This window comes from Momordica charantia (genome assembly GCF_013281855.1).
Source record: "Momordica charantia cultivar OHB3-1 chromosome 8 unlocalized genomic scaffold, Mcharantia_2.0 BLBB01000008.1, whole genome shotgun sequence".
Taxonomy (NCBI): Eukaryota; Viridiplantae; Streptophyta; class Magnoliopsida; order Cucurbitales; family Cucurbitaceae; genus Momordica; species Momordica charantia.
The window spans coordinates 12,940,432-12,952,984 of NW_028275166.1; the positions used below are offsets into that span (position 1 = coordinate 12,940,432).

At 36.2% G+C, this 12,553-nt stretch overlaps 1 long non-coding RNA gene and 1 other non-coding gene across 2 annotated transcripts; both read left to right on the forward strand.

Annotated features, from left to right (window-relative positions):
• The first annotated feature begins 281 nt into the window (after positions 1-281).
• On the forward strand, positions 282-2,884 carry LOC111024316 (uncharacterized). The gene is made up of 2 exons (XR_015793099.1): positions 282-2,409; positions 2,503-2,884. It is a non-coding gene; the product is annotated as an uncharacterized LOC111024316 (long non-coding RNA).
• Positions 2,885-6,246: 3,362 nt separating this feature from the next.
• On the forward strand, positions 6,247-6,322 carry TRNAP-UGG (transfer RNA proline (anticodon UGG)). The gene has a single exon. It is a non-coding gene; the product is annotated as a tRNA-Pro (tRNA).
• Positions 6,323-12,553: the final 6,231 nt, after the last annotated feature.

Sequence of the window (12,553 nt, forward strand, 5' to 3'; positions counted from 1 at the left end):
AAGAGAAGTAGAGAAAGTTATTTGGATCTTATGGTAATTTTCTTGGATATCACAACGGCTTTATTTTTTCTTGTTCGAGTTAACAATTACAAGATGAATACCAAACTTTCCATTTTTGGAATGTTAATAAGAGCCTTTTTAATTAGCAATATGATAATAACTTATTATGTGTCTGTGTAATAGATAATTTAAATATATTTAAATTGACGATATGACAATAACTTATTATGCGTATGTTGTGCCTCCATTAAGTTAGCGACAACTTCACAAGTAATTCTAAGAAGAATTTAAAATTGAGAAGGATTCTCTCTTCTATGTGAAGATTGAGTTTTTCCAATGGAGTTAGAGAAAAAAGTGGGGAGGAGAGTGGCCTCTCTTTATCCTCCCATGAAGGGTGTGCGTTTTCTCTCATTCTTCCGACTGAGTTTTTTTTAGAGATCGTTCCTCTCTACTTTGTTCCAGTAGCATTCCTCTCTACTTTGTTCCAATTCTTCCATGGTTTGTTTCATGAAATAGTATGGATCAAGATATAACAGAGATCTCTCTTGTTGATGTGGAGTTAATTTCTAGAGAGGATCCTTCTTTCCCACTAGTCTCTGTGATGGCGAATGGTGGTCAGTTGCGGGAAAATCTCCCCGTTGGATGTCTATAGTGTTGTTGTGACTGAAAAAATTAAATGCAACATTGTTATGTATTATTAGACTTTTAGTTTATTATTTCTGTTAGTTAGTTTTATCAAATTCCTTATTTTTCTAATTTGTTATGATTCTGCTTCTGGATGTGTATATATCTTTATACTCTCTCAGAATGTTAATATACAGCAGAGTATTCCTCCCATATTTTACTTCTAATATGGCATCGGAAGAATAACTCTCTCTCTTCCGCTGTCATCTTCGCAATATGCCATTTTTGCCGACTGATCCATCACTTCCATCCGATACTGATCCTTCTCTTCCGACTGCTCCACCACTTCCATCTTATTCTTCCTCAACCGATTTACTGAAATCTGCTTCAGATTCTTCTTCTTAGAGTCCATACTATCTCCATCACAATGATACTTTCAACTTAGTTCTTGTGACAGGATTGCTCACCAACGACAACTATGTTTCTTGGAGTCGTTTGATGATTATTGCGCTTTCCATTAATAATAAGCTTGGATTTACCAATGGATCTTTATCGAAGCCTACTGGTACTCTTATTGCTTCTTGGACTCGTAATAATTGTGTTTTAATTACCTGTATTTTGAACTTTGTTTCAAAATCAATTTCTGCTAGCCTCATCTTCTCCGATTCGGCACACGCTATTTGGCTTGATCTGAAGGAGGGATTTCAGCGTAAGAATGGCCCTAGAATTTTTAAACTTAAGCAAGATTTGGCAACGATAACGCAAGATCAACAATCTGTTTCCATGTATTTTACTCGGCTTAAAAGTGTTTGGGATGAATACATGACTTATCGACCTGCTTGGTCATGTGGCAAATGCTCTTGTGAAGGAAATCAATCTATTGAAGAATTTGTTCAATATGAATATCTCATGAGTTTTCTCATAGGTTTAAATGAGTCTTTCACTTCTACCAGGGCTCAAATTTTGTTGATTGATCCGACTCCTAGCATCAACAAGGCTTTTTCTCTCGTATCTCAGTAGAAACAACAATGTTCCATTCCTATCCTTTCATCACCCGATCTCGGCTGTTGGCCTTGTAGTTGCTCAATCTCGAAGTTTGTCTTCCTCTGCTTCGACTAATCGATCTGGCAAATCTCGTCCTATTTGCACGCATTGTGGTCTTCAAGACCACACGGTTGACCATTGCTACAAGTTACATGGATATCCTCCTGGATATCAGGAGAAATGAGATCAACGACATTCTGGTGTTTCTTTGACACCGCTTGTTACATCTGCCTCTCCTTCAACACTTACTGTTGTTGCCAATGTTGTCTCTTCTCAGGCTCCTTCGACTACTATAAGCACTCCTGATACTTCGGCTCAATGTCGTAATATTCTAGTCATGCTTCAATCTCAGCTTCCTGCCATCAAATCTGATTCACCAGCACTCAATTCCTTTTATTTGGCAGAGGTACTTGTTCTCATGATTCTTTACCACATCCTCTTGTTGGATTATTGATTCTGTAGCCTCCACTCATATATGCTTTTCTTGTGAGTCTTTTATGACCTTGATGCCTAAATCTACTTTTGTGATATTACCTGGTGGTACTCGAATATATGTTTTATTCTATGGCACTGTGAAGATTCTTGACTCTCTTATACTCAAGAATGTATTATTTGTGCCTCAATTTCGATACAATCTGCTCTCCATTATTGCTCTCATCATGGATGCTCCTGTTTTTGTGCAATTTCATACTCACCGCTATGATATTCAGGAAATGTCCACTTTGAGGATGATTGGCAAAGGTAAATTTTGTGATGGCCTTTACCTCTTAGAGTCTTCTGTTGCTTCCTACTCTGCTGCTATTTCTTTTCCAACTATTGTCACTCATGTCACAGTTCGAGATCCTACTACTTTATGGCATGCCAGGCTTGACCATCTCTCTCATCATCATTTACTTGCTTTGAAGTCTTTTCTACATACTGCTGTTTTTCAGTCACCTCATAATGACTCCTGCAAAAAAAGGAGATTGCCTTTTACTTCTCATAGCCACTTATCTGTTGCTGCTTTTGACCTTGTTCACGCATACATTTGGGCATCTTTTGCTACTGTTTCACATACTGGTTATTCCTATTTTCTTTCAATTGTAGACGATTATACTTGTTATACGTGGGTTTATCTACTCCGAAAAAAATCAAATGTTTTGCAAATTGTACCTCAGTTTTTTCACCTTGTTCAAACTTAGTACAATAAATGTATCAAGCTGTTTCAGTATGATAATGCCCTTGAATTACGTTTTGAGTAGTTTTTTAAGGATAAAGGTGTATTGCATCAATTTTCTTGTGTTGCTCGGCCCAAGCAAAATTCTGTTGTTTAGAGAAAGCATCAATATATATTGAATGTTGCACGAGCATTATATTTTCAATCTCAGGTTCCCATTTCATTTTGGAGTGAGTGCATTCTTACTACAGTATTTCTTATTAATCGTACTCCTTCTCGGCTTTTGCATTGGGACACTCCCTTTAGTCGTTTGAATGGGGTTGCTACTGACTATTCTCAACTGAAGGTTTTTGGGTGCTTATGCTTTGCATCAACATTGCCATCTAGTCGTTCTAAATTTGCCCCTCGAGCATTGCCTGTTATTTTTCTTGGCTATCCTCCAACATAAAGGCTTTTCGCCTTTTTGATATTGAAAACCAAAAGATCTCCACCTCTTGGGACATTGTTTTTCACGAACAAGTCGTCCCTTTCCATACTATTATACTTGAGTCTGCTGTCCCAGATTTTTTATATGGTTTCTCTCTTCCCCGTGATTTTGATATTAATTCTGGGGATGTTGGGTCTGATTAATCTAATACAGTTGATTTGATCGTGAACTTAATTCTGGAGGTGTTAGGCATGCGATTGATGCTGCTTCGTATGTTATTCCGGTTGCTCATGAGGGTCAAGTTCCTCTTTCACCTGCTATTATTTCATCTACTAGTCTAGATGTTATTCCAATTGCTGATGTTCCACCTGCTGTTATTCCACCTGTTGATATTCCATCTGCTCGTGTGGATACTATTTCATATACTAATGATCTTGCTCATAGTGTTGATACTGTTATTTCCAATGATGGCGGTGATCTTTCTAGTGTTATTGTTGTTCGACAATCTTTTCAGATTTCTAAGAAGCCTTCACATCTTCAGGCTTACCATTGTAATGTTGTTTCAGTATCGCCTTTGCCTCTATTGACAACAAGATATCATTTATAGGATTATCTCTCTTATTCTAGGTTGTCTCCCTCTTTTAAGACTTTTTCATTGGGTGTTTCTTCTCATATTGAGCCCCAATTCTATTACCAAGCTGTTTCTCATGAACATTGGCAGGAGGCCACGAGGGCTGAACTTTTTGCCGTGGAAGCAAATAATACTTGGAGTGTCTTTTCTCTTCCACCAGACAAACACATCATTGGTTGCAAGTGGGTTTCCAAGATCAAATATAAATGTGACGTCGTGACGGTTCTATCAAACAGTATAAAGTCTGTTTGGTTGCAAAGGGCTTTACTCAACGAGAAGGCTTAGATTTTCTTGAGACATTTTCTCCGATTGCTAAGCTCGTCACCGTTCGTGTTTTACTTACTATTGCTATTTCTAAGCAATGGCCACTTGTTCAGTTGGATGTGAACAATACCTTTTTGAACGGGGATCTTTTTGAAGCTTAACATGGACTTGCCTTTGGGTTACAAGCCTCGAGTTGCTACTCAGGGGGAGCGTTTGATTTGTCGGTTGCATAAGTCTATTTACGGCCTCAAACAAGCCTCCGGACTAGGGATGGCAACAAGGCGGGGAGGGGTCGGGAGAGGTTCGCAAAAATTTAGGGGTGGGGACGGGGCGGGGATTGGGAACCCGTTTCCAACCCAACTTTATTATTATTTGGTTAAAATTTTTTCTAATTTTTATTTTTTTAAAGATTTATTAATATTTTATTGGACTTGAGGCATTCGTCTTCTTTTTAAACAAATTATAAAAAGTAGTATAAAAATTAATATATATTATTATTATTAATTTATTATATATAAAAATAAAAATATTATAAAATATTAAACGGGGCAGGGTCAGGGTTGGGGACGGGGCTGGGGGACCTCCCCCCGTCCCCACCCCATCCTCACTGAGGAACCCGATTGGGATCCCCGGTTTGACCCCGTTCTCGATCAAACCCGGAATCCCCGACCCGATCGGGTCGGGGACCCTCGGGGATCGGGTCCCGCAAGTATTTTTGCCATTCCTACTCCCAGTAGTGGTTTGTGAAATTTTCAGATGCCCTATTGTCTCTCGATTTTCATCAATCTAAGGCTGACTATTCTTTGTTTGTTCGACGATCGGGTCCTACCTTTCTTGCTTTTCTCGTCTATGTTGACGATATTATAGCCATGGGTGCTTGTGCCCGATTAAAGCTTCTTTTTCATGCTCGTTTTCGACTCAAGGACTTGCGTTCTCTCAAGTTTTTCCTCAATCTCGAGTTAGCCCGATCTGCTGTAGGTATCTCAGTTTCTCAGTAGCATTATACTCTGCAATGACTGGAGGATGCTAGTTTGTTAGTTTGTAAACCAGCAATTATACCTATGGACCCAACTTTGAAACTTTGCTTTTCTGATACGGATGTACTTCCTAATGCTACGGTTTATCGAAGATTGATTGGTCGTCTTCTTTATTTGACAATTTCTCGGTCGGATATCACATTTGTAGTGCACAACTGAGTCAATTTGTGTTGTTGCAATGTCATCGCGACGCAGAGTGACCGACGTCATCACCTGAAGGGTCTCTTTCAAGATAAGGGTTTGGAGTTGCCACCAATCATCTACGAGATGTAATTGGTCACCTACTTAAAAAATTGGTCTACGAAAAACAGATTTTTTAGTTCGAGAGTCGACTGAGCGTAGGGAAGGTGTTAGCACCCTACGACATCCGTTGGAAAACGGTACCATATTTTGTCAAAAATTATCCTATTATTTGGTCTGAAGAAAAATATTTTTTTGCTTTATTTAAATGTCTCATATTTTATTACTTCGTATTTACTATAAAATATGAACTAATAATTATGACTGACACGAAAGCCATTAGAAAATTTTATCACCCCACAAATGTTAATACCCAAGTGCATTGCCAATGTGCCAACACCTTAAGATACACCATAAGTTTCTTTTTTAAAATACAAACTTTTTATTTTTGAATTTTGTTTAAAAAACGAAAAAAAAATTTATTTAAAAAGAAAAAAATTATTTAGTAAAAACAATGGTAAAAAATAAAATAAAATAATTTTATTTTAGGGAAGCAAAGACTCGAATTTGGGTCATGCAAATTTATCTGCAAGCATCTTACTACTATGCCAACATCCTAAGCTCCAAACATGATTTCCTTTAAACAAACAAAACGTTTAATCTATTTTTTAAAAAACAAAAAAAAAACTTATGAAATTTTTTAAATTTAAACAAAAAAATACTTTTTATTTATTTTGAAATTAAAGAGATTCTTTACAAGAAATTTTTATTTCAATATTTTCTTTTTTTTAAAACCCATGCAACAGAAGACTCTTTAAAAAAAACTCGGATCTATATGCTCGGGGGGGGGGGGGGGGGGGGGGGGGGGGGGGGGGGGGGGGGGCGGGGGTGTAGCGCAGTCTGGTCAGCGCATCTGTTTTGGGTACAGAGGGCCATAGGTTCGAATCCTGTCACCTTGATGTGGTATTCTCAGGGGCCGAAGTGCAAAGCCCCGTAGCCTATCCGTGGTCAGGAAGGCAGGCGAACCGCGCACACTGAAAAAAAAAAAGAAGATCTCCATTTTTTTCTATCACACGTAGAATTGTCATTTTATTTTTTCTTTTGAAACCCCTTTCCTATTTATTTTTGGAACAAAATTTATTTTATAAAAATCTTATTCTTTTTATTTTATTTAGAAATAAATTTTATTGTGAAATCATTTACATTATTTTCCAAAATTTATTTTAAAAATGTTTATTTTTTTAAAAGGAAAGTTTTAGTTTCTTTTGTTAAAAAGAAACTCTCTCTTTTTTTTTGTTATTATTAAGAGAAGGGGTATACGATTTTTGCGCAGAGATTTCTACCGTCGGCTTTTGTCAAAAGTAACAGGAGCTCGTGGATGTCAAAGTGGATCGCCGGACACTTCGCCGCCTCGGAATATTGTCAGATCTATTTGCCGGTGGTTGTTGGAGGGCATCGGGGTTGTGCTGTTGCTAGTCGTCGCGCCGCTCATGTTCGCTGGAGTGGTTGAGGGAGATTGAAAAAAATTGTGGTGGTGATAATAAATATAAGAGGCAAAAGAAGAGGGAGACGTGAGATTTGAGAGAGAATGAAAGAATAATAAAACAAAAAAAAAATGGTTTGGGCTTTGGGTAGTGAAAAAGAAGACGGAAAGAGATTGATTTTTTCTTACTCTCACTCTTCTACAATACCCTCTATTCTTGTTCCCTGTGTTACAGACTCTTAAATACAAAAAAAAAATAATTAAAATAATAGTAATATGACGTGAGTCGAAGTAAAAGCATAGAGAAAAAAAAAGGGAAAACGTACGGAATGACACTTGTGAAGCATTTGACGAAGAAAAAATTAAAGGAGAAAAATCGGTTTCTTAAAATTAAATATCTAACTAAAATCCTTATTTAAAATAAAATAAAATTCTCACTTATTTAAAACAAAATCTTTTTAATAAAATCAAATTTTATTTAAACAAAACATTTTTTAATTTCTTATAAAATTAAAACCTTTAAATAAATCTAACATCTTTTTAATTTATGTTAATTTAAATTTTATCTTAAAACTAATAATAAAGTAAAATGATGTTATTTTTAATCAAAAACAGTAAAATTTAATAAAATAATAAATAATAAATATTAATAATAATAAAATTTGAACCGGACCAAATACGGTTTCTACATGTGTCAAAACACTCATTTGGCTGCTGCGCACCACTTATTTGAGATACTTGAAGAATGCACCAGGACAAGGCATTTTTCTTCCTGCATCTTCTTCTTTTCAATTAAAGGCCTTTGGTGATTTTGATTGGGCATCTTGTCTTGATTTGCGACGTTCCACGACAGGTTTTTGTGTTTTTCTGGGCGATGCGCTTGTCTCTTGGAAGACCAAAAAACAAACCACTATTTCTCGTTTGTCTGTCGAAGCTAAGTATCAAGCTTTGGCTATGGCTTCATGTGAACTCGTTTGACTTTGTTATCTTCTTTCGGATTTGCAGCTTCCTGTATCCCAGCCAGCCTTATTGTTTTGTGACAATGAAGCTGCTATCCACATTGCCTCGAATTCTATTTTTCACGAACGCACAAAGCATATTGAGCTTGATTGCCACTTTGTTCGTGACAAAGTCTTGGACGGGTTCATCAAGCTTCTTCCTATATACTCACAATTTCAGCTTGCTGATCTTTTTACCAAAGCTTTGTATGCGCATGTTATTTTTCCTTTATTTTCCAAGATGGGAATCTCCAACATCTATTCTCCATCTTGAGGGGGAGTATTAGATTATTAGTTTATTATTTATCTTAGTTAGTTTTATCATATTAATTAGTTCTTCTAATTTGTTACGATTCTATTTCTGGACGTGTATATATCTTTACTCTTTGGAAATGTTAATATACAAGAGAGTATTCCTCCCATATTTTACTTCTAATATGTATGGTTCGTGGTTTCGTCATCAGGACGTTTTGAAGAGTTATCAGGCACAAAATTGGAGAGGGCAACCGCTTGAGTTTTATTGGGATGACTCTTCATCTTTGTTGCATCCTTGTTCAGAAAACTTCCATGGTTTAGGGGCAATGATGACGGACCAAAATGTGGGTGACGATAGAGGTGTGGCGGCTATCGGCTTGAACACCGTTTTGGAATTTGTTGAGGCTATCGGTCTTTATTATATTGAGATTTGTCAACATTATTTAGGGAATTTGTCTAATCCTTCCTTACATATCATGGTGGAGATTAGACAACTTTGGAGACAATTATTTCCATTCCAATTCTAAATAAGGGTGCTGTAATTGACAAGATCCCTCCACTAAATGAGGTTGCATTTCCAACGTCATTGAATGAGGATAATTATTTTTCTTTGTGGAATCTGATTGTGGTGCGTGGTCACCACTTTTCTGATGTAACCCTTAGTGGTCTTATTTCTTTTTAATGCAATGTTGATTATTTTTTTAAAAAAAATTAAAATTTATCTTGACTTAAGTTCCTATGCTGATATTTTGTAGAAAATGTTGGCAGAACCCACATTTTTTTAATTGTAATTTATTTCTTGAAACTTAAAACTTAAAATTCAGAAACCTGAAAACAAATTTAAATATATTATTTGTCATTTATGCAAAAAGGAATCGTCTTCCATAGGGCATATTAGAAACCATATTTCACAAATGATCTGTGTTTTCTAATTTTTCATATTTAGATTTGGAGATTTGGAAATTTTTATTAGTCTCAAGATTGCCCTCAATTATTACTTTTATATTCTCCCATCAGTAAGATTTTTTATATCTTTCCAATTAAGGCAAAACATTCCTACATTTATTAAACATTTTATATTTTCAAATTTATAATTGTTTAGTTTTTTCTTCTTTCCAATGTTTTTTTTCCCACACCTTTTTTTCGACTTCTTTTTTTCTCCAACGTTCTTTTCCAGCGTCATTTTTTTTTCAATGGTATGATAAATATATACTCCTAAGAAATGTTATATAATATATATTTTTTATTAGTTTATACTAAATTATTAGGTTATATAATAACGACCATTATATAATATATTTTTTTACTTTAGCTTTCTAATTTACAGTATGATAAACATATATTCCTTCAAAAAATTATATAATATATATTTTTTTGTTGGTAAATATTAAACTATTAGGTTATATAATACATGTTTTTTTATACGTAACTTAAAAAAAAGGATATTGACTGATTTGACCCAAAAAAGCTTTGGTTTGCTCAAATAACTCATGCTTTCAAAATTGTTTTTTCTAATCCAAAACAGCATTTTGTGACATGTTAGTGGAACTACCCCTGATTTTGAATTCATTTTAACGTAAAAGTAAGTGGCAGACCTCGGACGAATTCGACATATTCTGGGTTGTGTTTATTAAAATAACTGCATAAAGTTGTTTATGGGCGAGGATTGAAGTTACCTAACCTTAAACTCCCGGTCATGGTTTCGTAAGATACTCGCCCAAGGTATTGATTAATGCAACCAACTCTGGAATTAATGCAAACACCTAACTTGCCTAAACGTTTATTGTTCAGCAAACCGTATCTATGAAAGTATTAACCTTCTACCAGTGCATTTTGTACTCAGTTTTCAAACAACAAAAATAATATTGTAGTCTAAAAAAGTGTACTACCACGTTTGTTTACGACCCCCCCCCCCCCCCCCATCTGAGCACTTAGGTTGTTTGTGACTAAATATATTTTTCACACTAACAAGGTAGGTGCAATTTTTTTTAGAAACGATGTTTTTGTTTTTCAACTTTATATTCATGCACATAGTGCATCTTTCTTTTGTTTTGTTCTTTTTTTTTTGCAAGTGCATCTTTGTTGGTCACGAATTATGCATTTTTTTTATGAAACTCGGCCGAAATTCTAAGTATTTTCGATCGAGTGCTATACATTGTTAGCGACCCGATCGAAGTTAATGAAGTTTACGCCCGAGATCTTTAGACCGTAAGAACTTCGCCCGATTTTTGCGGAATTCCTGCTCGGGGTTTTGATATATATAATTTCATATATTGTTTTTATTTTTAGAATGTTATTGTTTTGATTCTTCATGCAGGATGTCTCGCCTCTTTTTTAGTTACAATGGTCAGTAGAATGAGGCACAATCTGTCTACGAAGGTGGAATTATAAGAGGTTTGGATGTAGACGATATTATAACATATAATGAGCTCATAAGTGCTATATTTAGGCTTACCCGAACAGATCCTAACCAGTTCAACATCGTGCTATAGTGTTTGTATAAATTCGAGTTGTAGTACCAAGTACCAAAGTATTATAGTTTTTTATTACTACAACCTTAGATTTTTTCTAATAGGCCTTCCACATCCCGCTAAAGTTCCACTGTACATATTTGTCGTCGTATCGAAGGAAAGATACGGCAGTGGTAGCACTTCACAAAATTGCATTATTCTAGAAACCCAAGCATTCCATTTATTTCCTTATCAGTTAAGGCAAAATGTTCCTTATTATGTCCCCTCAATTCTTATTCATTTCATGCTTCTAGGTGTTGCTCCTTCATGTTTTGTCCCGTGAATAACCTCGTTCACGAACAATGTGGTCCCATGCAACTTAGGTGATGATGAACCAAACTATTACGGTCAATGGGACGAGGATGATGAAAATGACATGGAGTACGAGATTGAGGATAATGTTGAGGATAATGATGAGATTGATGATACCGAGCCTAATGATATAGAGTTTGAGAACTACAATACTGAGTTTGAGAACGATGCCGAGATTGACAATGAGGAGAAGGTAGAGCCAGTGGATGTAGCCGCTCCATCTTTTCCTTTAACTGAAGTCCACACGGTAAGTACGAATGCACCGTGTGTAACTGTTTAAGCTTCTTATTCGAGAGATATCACTAGGATAGGTGATGAACTTGGTTTGTCAGTGGACGACCTTGTGGTAGGGAGTACTTTTCGATCAAAGCTAGAATTGCAGTTCAAACTCTTGGTGTTCGCAATTAAATTGAATCTTTAATTTCAGGTGAAGAAATCTACGAAGAGTTTATTGACTGTCAGATGCTCTGAGAATGGATGCAAATGGAGCTTGCGTGCACAAAGGAATCCTAATTCTTTGGTGTGCACAGTTGCATACGTGAGGTAATGAAACATGACCACCGACAAGCTTGAAGCCATGTGGTGGGTCAGATTATAAAGTCCAACTTCAAGGACGTCAGTCGTCGTTATAGGCTAAAGGATATTGTTAATGACATGCGTAGAAATTATGACATTAACATCTGGTATGAAAAGGCGTGGTGTGCGAGAGAAGTAGTCTTTGACCTACTGATGGGATCGCCGAAGAAGTCTTATACTTTTTTGCATAAATATGGCGAGGCTTTGAAATCTGTGAAAGCGGGCACGATTTTTAATTTGAAGCTAGAGGATGATAAATATTTTCAATATGTGTTCATGGTCCTAGGCTGCTCTATCCTAGGGTTTAGAAGTTGCATATGCTCAGTACTTGTCATTGATGGTGCACATCTGAAGGGAAAATATAAAGGTGTGATACCTATTGCTTCTTTTATTGATGGTAATAATCAGATATATCCAGTCGCATTTGTAATTATTATAGATAGGAAAACAAATAACTTATGGACTTAGTTCTTGGAGAGAGTGAAGAGTTCAATTGGAGCAATAGAAGGATTGATTTTCATGTCCAACTGATATCAAACCATTAATAACTCAGTAGCTACAGTATTTCCCACTGCAAAACACGGCAGTTGTATACATCACGTGCAGATGAATTTGAGTGCTAAGTTTAAGAATCAAGGCTTGTAAAAGCTATACCTTCACCAGCCAAGGCATTCAAGGAAAAAGTTGGACATGCGTACCTTCTTCTCACTCTTCTTCTCCTCAGTCTTCAAATTGTCTTCTTCTTTTTCACCCAGATCAACATTCACACATCGGCTTACATCATCATACTTTGTACTCTCACGTGCAGCCAATGGGTCAGCATCCTTGCTTCCATGCAACCATTCTTCCATGACTTCGTCCTCATCTGATATGGGTGGGTCGAATGACCTATTCAGAAATGATATGAACCAAGATGCATTAGCCTTGCCGCCAGGACCAATCACTCGTTCAAGGGCCAAACAGTTATAGCTAGCATTTGATTCTCACATCCAAGCAGTAGTGAGCTCCACTAATGGACATCAAGAGGATAAAGATGAGACAAAATTTTATTCATGG